Source organism: Pseudorasbora parva, chromosome 5 (assembly GCF_024679245.1).
Source record: "Pseudorasbora parva isolate DD20220531a chromosome 5, ASM2467924v1, whole genome shotgun sequence".
NCBI classification, from domain to species: Eukaryota; Metazoa; Chordata; class Actinopteri; order Cypriniformes; family Gobionidae; genus Pseudorasbora; species Pseudorasbora parva.
The window spans coordinates 11,955,194-11,974,559 of record NC_090176.1 but is presented as its reverse complement, the minus strand read 5'-3'; the positions used below and the strand labels follow the sequence as shown (position 1 = coordinate 11,974,559).

The following is a 19,366-nucleotide window of genomic DNA, read 5'->3' as shown; positions in this document are numbered from 1 at the left end:
TAAGTAATTTAATTAAATTATAAATAACATCGACTAGTTTTACAATCCCATAGCCCTTTGTTTAGATAAAAAAAAATCCTTCTCATTCATTTGGTGAACATGGCGTTTTGAGCAGCATTGCACATCCTGTCATGCTGTCGGCTATAAGCCACTGCTGTAGACGCCTATTTCAGTATTATGGTTAACGATTAATCGATTAATTGACCGTTAATTTAAACGACGATCGATCATGGGAATTTGTGAAAATTGACATCCCTAATTCACACTCATCAAAACCAAGACAAAGTCAGAACACAAAATAGTAATTTCACAACCAAAAAAAACAACAGTCTGGCCACAAAATTTTGTCCATATCCCATGCGATATCCTCCAGTCCAAGGCACCGGGGAAAATATCTCCTTGAATTGCCATATCCAGGCCTGACATGATGCCTGGTCAATATCTCCACAAGCCTTCTCCATTGCCTGTAAAAGGGCTACCTGTTGATGAGGATGACGCTCGTACACTTTCCAGCGCCAGGCAGAGAAGAACTCCTCGATGGGATTTAAGAATGGAGAGTATGGAGGGAGGTTGAGTGCCATGAAGAATGGGTGGTCTGTAAACCAGTTGTGGACCAAAGCAGCCCTATGGAAACTAACATTGTCCCATATGATGACATATCGGGTATGCTCTGGTCTCTGAACAGTGAGCATGTCATGTAAGGTGTCCAGGAATGCAATAATGTGTGCAGTGTTGTATGGGCCTATGGTTGCATGATGGTGAACAACACCATTTTGGCTTATAGCTGCACACATGGTTATGTTACCACCACGTTGTCCTGGGACATTGATGACGGCACGGTGTCCAATAATGTTCCTGCCATGTCTCCTGGGTTAAAACCGGCCTTATCTCCAAAAAGTAGATCATGTCCCATGGCATCTGCTTCTAGTTCCATCACTCTCTGGACAAAACGAAACAAATGCAACACATCAGGCCCATGCCCAGCACTACAGTATGCACTTCCAAATTCAGAACCAATGACACTGTAGCTTACCTGCACATAGTCATATCGCAGTTGCTTTACACGTTCTGTGTTCCTCTCGAAAGGAACTCTGTCAATTTGCTTCATTCTTATCTGTGGCGCGCAACTACACGACTTAGTGCAGAAATGCTTACACTGTGTATATTTTGAAAGAGTGTCATTACCAATTATGCACTGCTGTATTTTGTTTTGTCTTATTGCATTATTGGCAATCACCATGTTCACTATATGGGTTTCTTGCTCTGGAGTGAACAGTCTTCCTCTGCCCCCAGCATCTCTGGACGTCTAGCAATTCTGTAAAGTAACAGTTTCAGTATTTTTGCATGTATGGTACTGTTGTGTTTCACTTTAGAGTATGGCAGTGCTACAAAGTATTTACCGATTCTCATTTCGAAATGTCCGAATGATGCTTGCCACAGTGTAGCGGCTCAACTTAGGCTGAACCCGTTGGCCAGCTTCCCTCAGGGTCATCCCATGGTTGATGACATGGTCCACTATTGTACCTCTGATGTCATCAGTTATTCTATTTCTTACTCTTCTAACCCTTCCTCTTTCCCCTCCTCGTCCTCCTCTTCCTCTAACTTCCTCTAAACCTCTCGCTTCTTCAACTCCACGTCCTCTTCCTCCTACTTCTACACCTCCACGTCCTCTTCCTCCTACTTCTTCACCTCTGCGTCCTCTTCCTCCCCTTTCTTCACCTCCACATCCTCTCCCTCGGCCTCCTCTGATTCTCACTCTTCTCACTCTTACTGCTCCTTTCATTGTACTCCACACAGACAGCTTACCTGTGGCTTATTTATAGTGCTTAGGCTGATTGCAAAGTGAACTAATTATCTAAAACAGTTTTCACATGTGAAAGTGTGCCAGACCGTTGGCAAAATAGTGTTAATGATAGCCATACATGTCTATAATTTTGCTAGGAGTGTGTTGGAAATTTGGTAATTGAGTGTAAGTAGTGAGTTGTGTTTAAAGTTCTGCAAAAAGAGTGTTGTGCAGTGAATTGTGCCTACAGTTTTTCAAAGTGTGTGTTACAAAATTGCAAACTGAGTGCAAAGCAGTGTTTGTGCTATTAGTTTTGCAAACTCAGTGAGTGGTTTTGTTATACGTATTAATAGTTTTAGAAATTGTGCTACAAGAATCACAGTTAGCGCTTAAGCATTCAGAAAAAAACTGTAATAAATGCAACACATTCCCAAAGTCATGTGAAATAATCGTGTTACATAATCGTGATTTCAATATTGAACAAAATAATCGTGATTATGATTTTTTCCATAATCGAGCAGCCCTAACTTCATGTCTGTTAATAGTCCATTAAATATTACAAACAGTAATAATAAAATAGACTGATGCATAGTATTTTGTATATGTATATTATTTTAAATGTGAAAGTAAAGAAAATGACAATATTTCTGTTATATCATAATCTGCGTGAACCGTTCTTGCCTTTCTTTGACCAGGCTTAGGAAGTAGCAGTGAACACTGCGTAGGGACTGTCTAATGGAACACAGCTTGAGTGTGTGCGTGCTAAATAAACATTTTAAGAAACACTGTATATGTGGCAGTTAATGTCTTACAAAGTTGTTGGTTTACCTATATGTTAAGTTCACCATATTTTGCTAGCGTATTTATGCTTAACTACTACTTTTAAATACCCTTTTGCTAAAGTGTTACAGGTGTTTTTGCTCTGTAGTGTCCAGATTGTTGTGGGTGGTTTGGGCATTGCTAGGTGTCAGGGCTCAATAATGAGAATGACCTGCTATCTGGGCCCAGTGTGAGTTTTGGCCTGTTAGCAGACCTGTCTCTTGCTTTTTGTACTGAACATTTGTTTATTAATTGATTTTGTCCATCCACTTTGGAGAAAAAAAAAGGAAAAAAAATTATATATTATTTATAAATTATTTATATTCATTATCTTTAGGAATAAAATCATGTGTTTTGAGCAAGGCACCAGGCGTTTTAAAGACAGACGCCACACTCGTTTCCCACCCAGCACCAGACGTCTTTTAGACGTTGTTTTTTGGGCTAATTCAAGTCGGCCCGTCATGGCCTTCATTTGGCCCAAAAAAAGACGTTGAAAATTGGGCTCTGTTTGGTCCGTCGGATTTGGTCCAAATTTAGCCCAAAAAAAGACGTTGAAAATTGGGCTCTGTTTGGTCCGTCTGATTTGGTCCAAATTTAGCCCAAAAAAAGACGTTGCACATTGGGCTCTGTTTGGTCCGTCTGATTTGGTCCAAATTTAGCCCAAAAAAAGACGTTGAACACTGGGCTCTGTTTGGTCCAAATTTAGCCCAAGTAAATGCGCGTCTGTTTCGACCACATAGCCATAAACATAATTAATCAGTCTACTAAAGCAAGTGAAAAAATAGACTGTTGTATATTATAGGCTACATCTATTTCTGAACTTTTGTTAACAATCACTACATTCAGCCTTTAATATAATGCATCCATAAAAACATATTAGCCTACATATCACAGTTTAGACTGCAATAAACCACACTTATAGCCTATTAATAAATTAATTTTAATTGCACCCGTAATTTATTCACATAGGTTATATTTGAAGTGCACTGTTAAATATATTGAAATCCATTTCAAAATATATAATTAAAAATACATAAAAGTTCTACTAGGCTACATCTGCAACAGTAGGCTCTATGTCTTATGTATAGATTTTAATCAGCATTTTTGCTATTTTATTTCTACACGTAGCCTATACATTTCAAAAGCTATATTATATTAGCTATATTAGAAACTGACTTATATTATAAACTGATCGTTTTTCATTCTCAATACAGCTTTATTCTCTTTCCATTTACAGGTTGATGCTAGAATTAGGCCTGCTATCCACTTAATAATGTATCAAGTTTCAGGACATTTTATCTGGTTATCAAATTATTAACTTTATTAATTCGACATTTATGCATTTATGTAAATTATACGTGACTTTTTCGTGTTTTAATGGGCGCGCGCGCTGAACATTCGCGTCACATTTGAACTGGAGCAGAGGGCGTTACTATAGAAACGGAGCTACGCAACTCAACTGACAAGCAGCAAAACTCCGTCTCTCATTGTTGTTTGCATAATTTCAGGTAAGTTTAGTGCCTACAATTACACAAATAGTACATACAAATGTTCCTTACACTTTTCATGTGTATGACACGCTTCCGTTGAATATTACGTTATAGAAATGGTTTAAGTTAACGTTAGTATCTTTGGAAAAAGTCAGTTAGCATCTTAACCGTTAGGCTAACGTTAACTACAGGCAGGTTAAAGCTCTTGTTTATGGAAGTTGGGGCTTTTAAAATCACATCTTATGTGTAGATGAGATATTTTGATAGTTTTGTTTGGAAGTAAGCTAATTAATTTAACCTAAAATATGAACTGTACGGTTAATCGGTGACGTCATTTAAACAGCATGAAAATGAGCTGATTTCATACACGTTATGATCTTACGTTGTACACTGATACTGATACAATTTGTTCTGTGATTCCAGAAGAAGAAAAAACCCTCTACCTACCGCATATATTTTATAATTTCCAATGGGAAGTACAGACAGAAGGAAACAGGTGATCTGAGAAAGCACTTTGAATTTCATATGCATTTTTTCACAATATAACGTTATATCATACATAAATATGAATATACATCATATTTCATCTATATCACCATGCATCTGTAAATTTCTTTTGCAAATATATATATAGTTATTTAAAAAAAAAGGCTTTAATGTACAAACATAAGTGACACTGTGTTAGTATTATTAAATAAGTAAACCAAAAAATTTTAATTCTATTTTTTATATATATATATATATATATATATATATATATATATATATATATATATATATATATATATATATATATATATATATATCTGTAAATTACTTTTTCTATTCTGCGTTTGTGCTGCTATAATTTATTTATAATAAACCTTACATTGAATAGGCTACTAAATATTTTGTCTCTGTGACAGATGTTCGTAGATTCTTCCTTGCTGATAGCCGTGCACTAAAGTTGGAGCATACTCCTGTCGAAGAACATCTCTAGACATTATGTTCCATATGACTGGTAAGTTATACCAAAGTCCCTTTTAGACAAGTCCTTTCGCACAGTGGTCATCTTTAAAACGCTTCTCGGGTATGCAAGAGCAGCTCCTATCTCTTTGAATAAAGGGAAGGTTTTTATGTAACAGTATTTATTATTATGTACTGTAAATAGCATTAGAAATACATCATTAATATCTATCTATATATATATATATATATATATATATATATATATATATATATATATATATATATATATATATATATTAATATCTATTTACCTATCTATCTATCTTGTTCATTAATATCAGTAGTGTGTATATATAGTCAACGATCTGTAGTGAGCCACTGTTCTTACCAGTGCCCGAATTCATAAACACAATATACTAATTCACAACCTAGGAAACTATGAAGCTGATTGAGACGCATCCTTTATGACACTGGACCTTGAGGGTCAAGAGTTGAGAACCCCTCACATACTAATTAGTCAATAATCACTGATGAAGAATGAGTACACTTTAATTTGCACAGAAATATGAAATATTTTGGAATAATCAGTGATGTTGTCATCTTGTTTCCCTTTTGTTTGTACAGCTATATAAAACCAAAGGCCACTGCATCTTTTTACAGTGTGTGTAGGTTCCCAGTTTCAATTTTTGATGATGACATGAGGGTGAGAACAAGATGACCATATTTCCAGTGTACCATCCTTTTCAGTAGTTTACTTTTTTGTAGTACTTGCATAGTTATTTTAATTGTACAACATTTGCAATGTAGAGAAAGTAACAAAACTGTGTTGAAAATTTTAGTAAATTATTCTCATGCTATTAATCATGTTCAGTCTTTTGTGCCCTCAGGTGGAAACTAACAGACAACCATTGTTTTGTTTTGTGTTAACATTTACATTTGGGTTATTGTTTTCTTTCTCTCTTTAGATGCTGGAGAAAAACCTAATTAGACTCACATTAGTCACTGTATGTTATTTTGCATTAAATAAAAGGATTTTAAGCACAGTAATGATTTTATAGATCAAATTAAACACACAAACCTGAATTTCACAGAAGAAATGCACCAATTCTGCAACGCTGAGAAGGAAAAACTGTTCTGGAGACTGAATTCAAACAGCCTGCGAGGCTTGGGCGTGATATGTTTTTTCCCAGGGTGGTAGGGGAAGGTACCGCCTTTTTCGTCTCTGATTGGCTAAAAGGGCTCTCCTCCGATTGGTTATATATCTCACGTTCATGGCAGGCTGTCAGCAAGTCTGTTTTGATCGTCTTTACAACAGAAGTAAACAAAGTTCAGATTTATTTTTCAAGTTCACAATTTCATAGTCAATTTCATAGAAGAGACACCACAGTATGATTCAAATATGACAGATTTTATTCATTGTGAACCTAACATTGCATAAACTTGCTAGTAATAGACAATGTTATTGCATGTTAAACATAGGCTACTAGTATTGTGTGTGTGTGGGGGGGGGGGGGGGGGGCTCATCTACAACATACTTTCATTTAGAATGAATATGTTGAAAATGGGTTTGATCTGAATGAGCTTTTATTGTTTAAAGGTGCCCTATAATAAAAAAAATTATTAACCTTGCCATAGTTAAATAATAAGAGCAGTACATGGACATCACATACTGCATTACTTACATACTCTCAAACACCATTGCCTCCTCCTTCATGTGTCTTGTGCATAAAAAACACCACAGAAAAATAAGTGCTTCTCAACATAAACCCAACCGTGACGAAAGAGCTGGGATTCATTTATATGTACGCCCTCAACATTTGCATCTGTCCAAATATGTGCATTGTCAGGCGGAACTGCTCGAGCCGAATCATCAGGACTGCAGGTAAACATGCAACACTCTCATGAACACACAGACAAAAAAATGTCAACAGTCATGGTTGATGTTTATTATAATCGGATACCACAACAATTTAATTCAAGATTGTTCGTTTGTTCGGCCCTTTTCAAGCAAGCTTCGCTCAGCGTCTTAAAGGTCCCATGGCATGAATTTTTTTTATTTTATGAGGTTTTTCAACATTCATATAAGTTCCCCTAGCCTGAAAGTTGTCCCCAAGTCACTAGAAGTTTTGATCAGTATAAAACGAGTTCTAGCTGTCTTTCTCTGCCTTTGAGAAAATGAGAGCTCAGATGAGCTGATCTTGAATTCTCCTGTTATGACGTCATACCAGGAAAGGTAATTCTCTGCTCGCCCAGAGAATTAGTAGAGAAAGGAGTCAGTTTATCACTCGCGATGTCAGCAGCACAGGCTTTACCATACAGATTCAACAGTACCACCACAAACAGTGAGTAACAGTGTTCATTAATGCCTGATCCGGGATCAGTGAGTTCTGATGTGTAGCTAATCATTCAAGTTCACACAGACTTTCTTTTTAAATCATTTAATACTGTCAGTCTTGATGCATCAGTGAATCAAGCCAGTGACTAAAACCATCAACTTCATGTTGTTTCTGTTAGCAGCATATAACAAATCTGTTATTTAAATGATTAAACTACATATAGCAATCAAAGAACACTCTTTATAATGTTCGGATCGGTCAGTCACACGTTTGAATGATGCTGCTCATTATGCTCAACAGAAACTCATACTGTATTCATGTCGATGTTTGTTGTTAGCTGTGGTGAAAGCATTTTGTGAGAGAAATAACGTTGGTAATTTGTCAGTGGTATGTATCAAAAACCTAAAAGTATACACTGTTATCGTTATTGTTCATCGTTGATGTCAGTTACATGGAGCGTGAAAAATTAGCTGCAAATTGGTAAACAAATATTGCTAAATGTTCTGTGATTTCAGGAGGGACCAAATAACCCATTTACAACGGAGAAGAAGCTCCCAAAATTTCTGAAGGAAGCTGCTGATGAGAAAACAGGTGAACTGAGAAAGTTCATTAAATAACAATTTCACAGTATATTTTCACACCTTCGACTTGGCTTGCTCAGTTGGGGACACTGAAATTTTGATGTAAGTTATTAAACTAAAAATCCAAATACAATGAATGTATTAGGTCTTAATTAATTGTATAAACTATACCGATCTACCAACATTGTCGCTCTATGATAAATTGAAATAAGCTGATAACATCACTGGTTTCTCCAGAACGACTGTACAGCCGAATCAAATTTTGTTGCAATATTGTCCTGTTTAACACGGTGAAGCTGCTTTGAAACAATCGCCATTGTAAAAGCGCTATATAAATAAAGTTGTCTTGAATAATATTACCATGATTTTACATTATTGTCTTTTGCAAAATTATACAGTTTAAGAAGGCTTTGAAAATTGAAACATAAGTAAGTGACACTGTATTATGGAGGACCAACCCTGCACAAATTAAAAATAAATAAATGAATGAATGAATAAATATACACATATGTAAATTAATAAACACATAAATAGATAAATAAATATGATAATAGGAACATAAATAACAGCATAAACGGCTTGATAAAATAAATGATTCATTTTTAATCTAATAATTTTTTTATTATCCTTCCCTTTATTATTTTCTGCTTTTATAAAAATATATATTTTTAACTTTTATTTATTTGTTAATTAATTTTAACATATATTTTTATATTCTTGCGTTCATTTATTTTTCCCACATGTATTTATTTTACATTTATTGATTGGACGGTCCTTGTGTAGCTTCAGCGCATCATTGGTTGAGAGTTCAAGCAAAGAATCAAAAAAGGAGAGTTATCAGTAAATGACAGTCGGATAGTTATTTCACAGACACAAAACAACGTATCAATGTTTCCAGCAGTTTGACCCATTGAGAGATAAGTTTCAGTGGTCATTATAGCAGTGCCATCTGACTCACACAGATTTTGAACTCGACAGGTTGTAAGTTTAGCTCTTGCATGTGTATACTATGGCAGACCTGAAAGCTAACGTTAGTTAGAGTTGCACCACACTTAGCGAATTAAGTCGAAAACAACGCATCAAATTACTCGTTAAAATTAGATGTGCTTATCAATGTTTTAAGATGGTTATATTCGATATGAATGTGGAAGTAAAGACTGAAATGTTGCCGCGATAATAGGGCTTGGGCGTCATGACGTCATTACTTGGCGTGGCGGCCATGTTGATGGCATCCTTTACTGCTACTCGGACTACTGCGCACTGTTTATAGACGTACTCCCTCTCAGTCGTGTGTCTTAATTTGATTATTTTTGCGTTATTTCAACTATGGTAAACCGTTGCTGCATTTTGGGGTGTAACAGCGCGACACAATCACCATGGGAAATGTCGAAAATGGATTAACTTTCCACCGCTTTCATGCTTGGAGGCGCAACCACGGACAAGAAGTAATAACAGTACGATGTGCAAAAAGCAAGAATTGTCACACAATCAGATGTTTTTTAGTGTTTATTTGCAAGTAGTGCAACCTGAGAACAGAAATGTGGACCGCTTCAAGGTAAAAGGTTACAAATAAAAAAATGAACACAGAAAAAGGAGTGCAAGTCGTTGCACTTTATATAACGCAGTGCACTTTTTTTTAACAATAATAAATACACTTTTTAAAAAAAATAAATTCTTTCAATACTATATAAGCAAATAAATAGGTATCTATAAAATAACAACAAAAGACAGAAAATGGAGGAAGTGCAAATTATAAATATAGTAAACAATAACATTGCAATAACATATAAAAACGGAGGCAGTGCAATTTCTTATATAATAATACGTTTCGGTTAGACTTTATTTCGATTGTCCACTTTAAACATTCTTCTAACTATGTAACTTACGTTTTCAACAGCCAACAGTCAACTAACACTAATTAGAGTATTAGTAGACTGGTAGGTTATGGTTATGTGTTGGGGTTCGGGTTAGTAGAATAAGTTGAATTGTAGTTGCAAAGTTACTTATAGTCAGTAGAATGTCTGTTGGGGACCAACAAAATAAAGTTTTCGTCGTCGTCGGTGCTCCGCTTTTTCTTTGGAAATTCATGTGGATCCAAAACTTTAATAGTTCCGATTTTGTCTCTATAGCGGTCCCTGCCTTCCCTATTTAACGTACCCCGGTAAATTCCACATCCCTTTCGGGATTTTAACATGTTTTTTCTTTCTCCCAACTCTGCTTCTCCTCATTCGACTTGCTGTATGTTTACATTCGCGAGGCCATCAACATGGCCGCAACGTCCCAGAATGCAACGCGGCGCCCAAGCCCTATTAATAGACACTGCAAAACACTGTATGTCCCAGCACATTCAAAACCCATGCGAGTCAGATCGTAGTAAGGTGGGACGACCATCGCACTTTCTTCTGATAAGTACCATTAAAATGTATCTCTCAAAGGGGTCAAACTGTTGGAAACATTGAAGTTGTTTAGTGTCTATGAAAGAACTATGCGACCGTCATTTACTGACAACTCTCCTCAGCTGGTGTACCGATTCTGCGTGCGTGAGCTTCACAGACTGTGATGACCTCTCAACCAATGATGCTACACAAGAACCGCCCTCCTCATTTACATGTTGCACACGGAAAAATAAAAATAAATTAATCAATCGATCCATAAATGTAAAAAATAAATACATGTGGGAAAAATAATTGTAAAAAATAAATGGACACATAAATATAAAAATAAATGTAAAAGTAAATATAAAAATAAATTAACAAATAAATAAAAGTTAAAAATATATATTTTTATAAAAGCAGAAAATAATAAATTAAAGGAAAGATAATACAAAATTTTATTTGATTAAAAATGTATCATTATTTTATCTAGTCGTTTATTCTGTTATTTATTTTCATATCACATTTATTTATCTATTCATGCGTTTATTAATTTACATATGTGTATATTTATTTATTTATTTACTTATTCATTTATTTATTTTTAATTTGTGCAGGGTTGGTCCTCCATACAAGGCTGCATTTATTTAATTAAAAATGCAGTGAAATATTCTTCCAGTGTAAATCAGCTGTTTTCTGTGTGAATATATAGTAATGTGTAATTTATTCCTGTGATTAAAGCTGAATTTATCATCATTATCCCAGTCTTCAGTGTCACATGATCCTTTACTAATCATTCTAATATGAGGTTTTGATGCTCAAGGAACATTTATGACATCATTGTTGTCATTGTTGAACATAGTTTAGCTGCTCATGGTGCTGCTTCATTTTTGTGGAAACCTAGCCTGGATGCCAGCCGAACTCAGCCCCGCCCACAACATTTTTAGGTCCGGCGGTTCGGTCTGGCCTCGATCCATAGAGGAGTAATTATCTCTGAACAGAAACTGTTCCAATGAGATCATCAGATGAAACCAATGAGATCATCAGGGCGGGCTTTAGACGATGATGGACAGATGATCAACAGTAACGTAATCATGCACGTCATCAAAGGTACTTGGATTATATTTGTTTGAATCCTAAATGGAGAGCTTGTTTGTATATGCATTCACCTTCACAATTTCTCTCAAAAATGATGATCATGTTGGGTAAGTACTCTGTGTATCATTAAATTATGTTATTTTTTTACAACACCGGCTAAGATTGTTTTTTTCAGTGTGCATGCAGACAGGGTTGTGAAGTTTTTACAACAAAATGTGCCAACTGCAAAATGTGCCAGGTTGCCTGCTAAAATCACAACCCACTCATGGGTCTATATATCACATAACAGCCACTTAAACCCGCGGACATAGAACACAACCCACGGAAAAAAACGCAGACTTGGCAAGCCAGTGCTGTTGAGCTCTGTTGATATTTGACAATGTGTCGCTTCGTTGCTCTGATTGGTTGTAGGTCTATCCAATTGAGGTCTTTCCTGGTTCGGTTGAAACACACCCCATAATCACAACCCAATGGAGCAGTTTCAGACTCATATTGGCCCTCATTTATCAATCTTGCGTAGAAACTGGTGTATATGTTGTCTTAAGATTATGCTTACACTCCTCTCACCGCCTGATTTATGAAGCTGTGCGTACCTCTGCAATCCAGGTGTACGCAATACTTGCCCTTGATAAATGCCGCGGCTGAAACCGATCGTCATTAGAATAACATGCCCCTTTATATTCAAGTCTCCGCCTCCCCCACGCCCTCATTTTACGCCATGGACAAACAGAAGACGGCAAAGAAGCGAAACTTCTCTGACGTGGAGATCGGGTGCGCTCAATCATCTCACTAGTCCACTTTCAGGGCACTGATTAGGACATAAGTCAATGGGCTGACTCCCTGATCGGTGCTCTGACTACTGAACTATTGAGATGATTGAGCCGCGCCCATCAAGATCACCAGGGAAGTGGAAAAAAAAACCCGAAATTGTTTTATTTGAGAGTTTAAAGAGTGGAATTAAAGGCACCTACAAAAACAAAATATGGACACAAATAACGAGTACTGTTAATAGTGTGGAGATTGAGAAGCGCACTCCAGCAGTTTAAATCTGTTTGGATGATAAATTACCATCACTGCATTATTTTACAGCACGTTTTGAAAAAATTAGCATTTAATTTCGTATCACGGCACATGTATTGGGGTGTACAATAGTGATGATGATGTGATGTGGAGTACTACCATTCATTCACATTAATAATTACATGACAATTTGTAAGATTCTTCTTATTATTATGATCATTATTCTTAATGACGCTTGTTATTTAGAAGAAGAATGTCGTTTTTATTGATTTTATTATTATTTAAAAGAAGAAGGTCATTTTTATTATTTTGTCAGTCTGAATTATTTTAGTCCCATCCGTGCGCAGCTGCTGAGCCAGGCGGGCCTGAAACGTCAGATAAAGCGCACAGGCTCGCGACTGGAGGAATACTACATATGCCTACAAATCAAACGCTTTGGTAAAGTCACAAAAATTAAACATTGACGTTGATGTTGCACAAAAATAAACACTGAATGTTGTTGTTGTGGTTTTTAACAGTGGGTCATATAGCATATCTTGTCAGTGCGTTTTGTGGTGGTAGGAATTGCTTTTCTGCGCATTTTCCCACTAACTCAAACGTGCGTACACCACCTCCTGAGCTGGCGTAGGATTTGAGCGTGCCGTACGCCAACGTCCATATTGATAAATCTCAAAGTCACCGTGGGTTTGGGTGTACGCAAGGTGTACGCTGGAAATTTGGTGTACGCACTTTTGATAAATGAGGGCCATTCTGTCTAGAATTGAGTATGAACATGTCAGGCTAGTGGAAACCATTATACTACAGGGCTTGACATGTCCATGTCCTTTTCCTTTGGACAAGTAAATTGGTCATTTACTTGTCCGAGTAAAAATTTAGCTTGTCCGGAAAAAAGTTAGATTTGTGTGTTTTGTAACTATAACTTATTCTGAAGCAATATTCTCACCAGTGTTCAATCAGATTTTGACACATTTAAATCTGCATATGTTATATTTGTACCTTTTATAAAGGGGATTTTTACTCTTATTAAATATTAAAAATGTATTTCTCTGTTTTGTAATCTCATTACAAATGTTTAAATAGTACAGGGCTCGAATTAATCGTTTGAACGAACAACTCAATGACTCACTCATTAAGACGGTCACTTGCTGCCACCTACTGTAAGTTTATATTCATGTTTAAACATACTTTCCAACATTTCTTATTTGACTATTCAAAACTACAAATCTCAAAAATGTAATGCAGTTATAATTTTTCAGTGTAAATTATTGAATATGATTGGTAACAGCCCTTATAGTGTCTTATTTTAATTTAATGTATTGATCAAATTTAACAATATAAAATGAAACCTAAAGCATAACCCTGTATTAAAAAAGATTATAGGTAAAAATCCCCTTTATAAAAAGGTAAAAATATCACAAATATGCAGATTTAAATATGTCAAAAGCTGATTGAACACTGCCAGACAAGCACATTTTTTACTCGGACAAGTGAATGACCGATTTACTTGTCCAAAGGGATGCAAGGATGAAACTATCATATTAAACAATTTCAAACATGAAGTATAGCCATTAAACATTACAATGTAATTAAACTCCAAAAAAACTCCTTCCTTCACATAAACCCAACATAAATGCCATATTTACCTGTGCCCTGTCTGGTAGGAAATATACATAATTCTAAATAGTTATCAAACCGTCTGCACTGCGTAAATTAAACATAGCTGAATCGTTAGCTACAAAAGCTATTTAGACAATTTTCCCTCTTACCTTTGTTCTTTGTTCCTTAATGTTAATCAAAGAACAAAGGTAACAGAAAACCCGATTCTGGGATTCGTCTTTCTGTGCGTTGTCAGGACATTCACAGACAGCACGTAATGGGTGTATGACGAGGCTGCTTTTGCATATTTATGATTTTTTGTCTTTTCACTCTAACAGCTATTCACCAACAAGGAAGGGAGGAGGAGGACCCATACAATAAATATTTTAAAAAAGGAACTTTATGGATTGTTGTTATTTATGTGTATTTTTTTAAATGTTATTCAAGATGTTTTAAAGGTAATATTTTTCTCATTATTTACAATCATAAATGGACTTTACATTGAAATATATTAGTTACAGTGCAAAGTGTGACTTTATTTGGCCCAGCCCTTATGAAACAAAAATATATTGCAGTATATTGGAAAATATCATGTAATACATTAGGCAATATATTTACATATATGGGATTTAATATTCATATTCTCCAATATATTGAAAGCGGCAATCATTTGTATATTTTGCAATATATTACAGGAATATATATAATATATTGTATAATACCATCAATATATTATTCCATATTTCAAGTAATATTAGTAAATATATTTTCCTTTCATAAGGGAGAAACAGTATAATTGATGTCTAAAAGTTTGCAGTTGACATTTTGAAACGTTGAAAATACATCCACAATGACCACATTTTAACTAAAATGTAATCTTCTAGAGAAATCCTATGGACGTCGATATTGGACGTCCAAAACACGTCATGAAAAGACGTCATAAAAACTTTCATTCTGGCTCTTTAAAGCCTAGTTCAGACTGCACGATTTTCAAATTCGTCGGGTCTCTGCTCTATTCACACTGCATGACTATCTGGGGTATCATTCAGTCACTGCTGTGTTCACACTGCACGATGGTTTGATGACAGAGGAGTTCACACTGCATGACTGAACAAGAGGAAGAATCGCCGACAACTCTCTCTCTCTCCGGTGCGCAAACTACGTTTCCCAAACACACGTGCGATGTGACAAGTAAACAACGCGAAACATTTGTAAATAAAAAAACAAGTAAACAACACGAGAGCACACGTGCGTCAGCCCGGAGTTCTCGCGCGAGACTTGGAATTGTTATTAAAAATGATAAACTGCACAAAGTTTGCTTCAAATTGTATGTACACCGATTTGTGGAGAAAAAGAAAAAAAGATTATGGCGGGAAGAAATTGTTGGAGAGGCAGAGGGAGCCAGGATTGTGTTCTGCAAAGACAGTTTGAGGTAAATAAACAATTTTGTAATGTGCTGCTGCTGTGGCTGGATGTGCAAATGTTTGGGCTTTGTTTCTGTTCGATAGAATTGTAAATATATCTATTAAAATACTGAAATTCTGCTCTATAACTCCTCCCTGAACCTCTTGCTGCCCTGTATCTCACTCTCTCATTGGCTGTCGGTGTAATTTTCAGTCAGAACGCTGTTCACACAGCAGGAGTTTCAATCGCCGACAGGTCCAGATATTTAGCATGCCAAATATCTCACCGGCGTCGGCGATTCTCTCTGATCGCGTCTTTGATCATTCACACTGCGTGATTGTCACTCGCGTACACGAGCACCGATTTGCCCATGATCTCGGGCATTTGTCGGCGATTTCACAAAACCTGTCGGCGACTCAAAATCGGGGCAAAAATCGGGCAGTGTGAACTAGGCTTAAGGGATGTCCGTTCAACGTCCGATAATGACGTACAAACGGCGTCGAAAAAAGACGTCCAAATGACGTCATAAAAAGACGTCGTAAAAACTTTCATTCTAGCTCTAATAGGGACGTCTTTTCAACGTCCGACAACGACGTCGAAATTACGTCTTTTGGACGTCCCTTTGCTCAGTGGGAAGTTAACTCGTGTTTATTCAGAGCTCTCAGATACAAACAAAATAAACTCACACTCTCAAAAACTCGGTACAATAACACTTCCTCAGCAATCTTTCCCCAGCTCCGTTTCTCTCTGGCCCCATTTACACTGCATGGTTCAAGTGACCCAATTCCGATTTTTTCCTCTCATGTGGCACAGATCGGATCTGACATGTGAACGTGTAAGCAGTAAAAAACACATGAATTCCGATATCCTCATATGTGGTAATAAATCCGATATGATGTAAGCAGGTCGTCAAAAAAATCGGATATAGTCACCAAATCGGAATTGTGCATCAAGACCTGCAGTGTAAATGCATCCTAACGCCTGTTTCACACCAAGCGTGAGCAGCGCTTCAGCGTAACTACACCATGACTGCAGCTGCAGACGCGCGAGAGTATTCACACTGGAAGCGTTGGTGCAGCGTCACAGCAGCGGCTCCCACAATGATAGAGCCTATACCTGTCTGAGTATTAAATACTAAGCTAAACGAAAGTTTATTATATTTTCTGGCTAGTTTACTTTACTTTTTATAATACTTTCACCCAAACAGAATAATTAAAACAAGTTTAAATGGGTAAATCTACAGAAGATTTTTATTCTTCGTTTTCTTTAATGACATACTCCAGTTATTGTTAAAACACACCACATGTGCTTCTTTTGTGCATTTTGAGCGCTTTTGTGATATTATATTTATTTTGTCCATCAAAAGTGTGCTTTCACTTTACACCGTGACTGCAGCTGCAGACCGAGAGCCTTTACCTGTCTGAGTATTAAATACTAAACTAAACAAAAGTTTGTTATATTTTCTGGCTAGTTTACTTTATTTTTTATAATCATAACCATACTTTCACCCAAACTGAATAATCAAAACAAGTTTAAATTGCTAAAATCTTCCACAGATATTTTTTATTTTTCGTTTTCTTTTCTGACATACTCCAGTTATTGTTCAAATACACTACACGTGCTTCCTGTGTGCATTTTAGGTACTTTTTTTAGGCCGAAAAAAATATGCGCTGTAACGGCCATAAGTCTCTCTCTGGACTGGCAGGCAGCGCTGCAGCTGCTCAAAGCTCATGCCTGACTAAACCACGCCCCCTCTGCAGGTATTCTCATTTCAAATGGGAAGATGTCAGCCAATCACAACAGTGGGTGTTTTCACTGAAGACTCACAGCAGACACGCCTCTTGAAACAGAGCATTCTGGGCTAATAGAGTGCCAAATTCATGACGTCACTTTGTAGGCCAACCCGGAAGTTAGCGGCGCATGGGTTCCCTCGATCAAAAGCCTATGCATTTTCCCCATAGACTTTTGGACAATCGCAAAAAATAAGATCTGTGTTCAACAAAGAGTTATGACCCTTACACGTTTTGTCTATCAAGATAATCTTTACAAGTGAATCCAAAATGTATACCGTTTGAAGCCTAAGTAAAGCTGTCAGATATAAAATGCTAACGGTAGGCTATAAACGGACTACAGCACACATTCGCAGCTCTACGTCATCATCAAGCTTCCTCAAACTTTATTTAAAAAACACGTTAGCTCATTATGATCTGCGCTGTGTATGAGCACTTATCCACTTTTTCATGAGAAATATTGCCCATTCGTTTTTTCGAAAAATGTTAGAATCTAATTGGGTTTATGCATGCCTCTCTGAGATTTGTTTTCTCGTTTGTTAATGTTGTATTTATTCGTTTATTATTTTGTTAGTTTATATAAACCTTAATATTATTTTCTTTGTGATTAAGATTAGGCTATTATGCCAGATCATCGTGCCCCAAATAGACTTTAAAGATTATCTTTCACTGTATTATGTTTGATTGTATGTTTGCATACCATTTGCTAATTCGCCAGAAAAAAATGTGTTTTTACCACCTCAGACGCACTAACAACATAAGCTATAGCAGTATCAATTTACAATCGTATGTCATTTTCCTTAGACGATTGATCATATATCGAGGACAGAACCACTATAAATCTGGGCATGTAGAACAGTGCTGCTTTCATTCGACGACTTGTGGTTCTACCTCGGGACAAAACAAAACACTACAGTCTCTCCACAGAAATGAAGAACAATTTTTGGAAACACTACTATTTGAAAGGACTAAATATATAACTTTATGTGTATTAACTGAAAGGTAAACTTCTATGAACGAGAGGCTGAAATGCAGGCTAGTTTTTTTTTTTTTTTAATTAAACATTTACTTACAAAATTCAAAAGTGAATGAAGCGCGGGTTGGTGAGATTTCCTGTTTGTCACGATTACGTCTAAAGTCCCGGCCAAAGGATGTAGTCTCTTTTAGCAACTGCCGTTTTTAAAGCAGCACTTGGCAACTTTTGCTCTCGGGGTCGCCCTACAGTTGGGAAAAAATAATATCCTCAACTACTGTCGTAAGCTCTGTCATCCTACATCAGGGGATGCCATCGCGCGTGCATTTGTTGACATGACAACCCTGATAGCCCTGAATAACTTCATAAAAGCATCCCCGTGGGTTGGTGCAGCACTAACAGTTACGCCTGTTTCACACCGCAAGCGTGAGCAGCACTTCAGCGTAACTACACTGTGACTGCAGCTGCAGACGCGCGAGAGTATTCACACTGGAAGCGTTGGTGCAGCGTCACAGCAGCGGCTCCCACAATGATAGAGCCTATACCTGTCTGAGTATTAAATACTAAACTAAAATAAATTATTATATTTTCTGAGTAGTTTACATTACTTTTTATAATACTTCACCCAAACTATATAATTAAAACAAGTTTAAATGGGTAAATCTTCTACAGATGATTTTTATTCTTCGTTTTCTTTAATGACATACTCCAGTTATTGTTAAAACACACCACGTGCTTCTTGTGTGCATTTTGAGCGCTTTTGTGATATTATATTTATTTTGTCCATCAAAAGTGTGCTTTCGCTTTGCACCGTGACTGCAGCTGCAGACCGAGAGCCTTTACCTGTCTGAGTATTAAATACTAAACTAAACGAAGTTTTGTTATATTTTCTGGCTAGTTTACTTTATTCTTTATAATCATAACCATACTTTCACCCAAACTGAATAATTAAAACAAGTTTAAATAGCTAAAATCTTCCACAGATATTTTTTATTCTTCGTTTTCTTCTCTGACATACTCCAGTTATTGTTCAAATACACTACACGTGCTTCCTGTGTGCATTTTAGGCACTTTTTGTGTGAAATCACATTTATTTAAAAGTGTGCTTTCACTTTAATTGAGCAGCAGGAGCGTCAGCAGCGCAGCAGAAATATGC

The 19,366-nt window shown here is 36.5% G+C and overlaps 1 long non-coding RNA gene across 1 annotated transcript; it reads left to right on the top strand.

Moving 5' to 3' along the window:
- Positions 1-4,038: 4,038 nt before the first annotated feature.
- Positions 4,039-5,104, top strand: LOC137075958 (uncharacterized). The gene is made up of 3 exons (XR_010905130.1): positions 4,039-4,110; positions 4,516-4,588; positions 4,998-5,104. It is a non-coding gene; the product is annotated as an uncharacterized lncRNA (long non-coding RNA).
- The last annotated feature ends 14,262 nt before the right edge of the window (positions 5,105-19,366 follow it).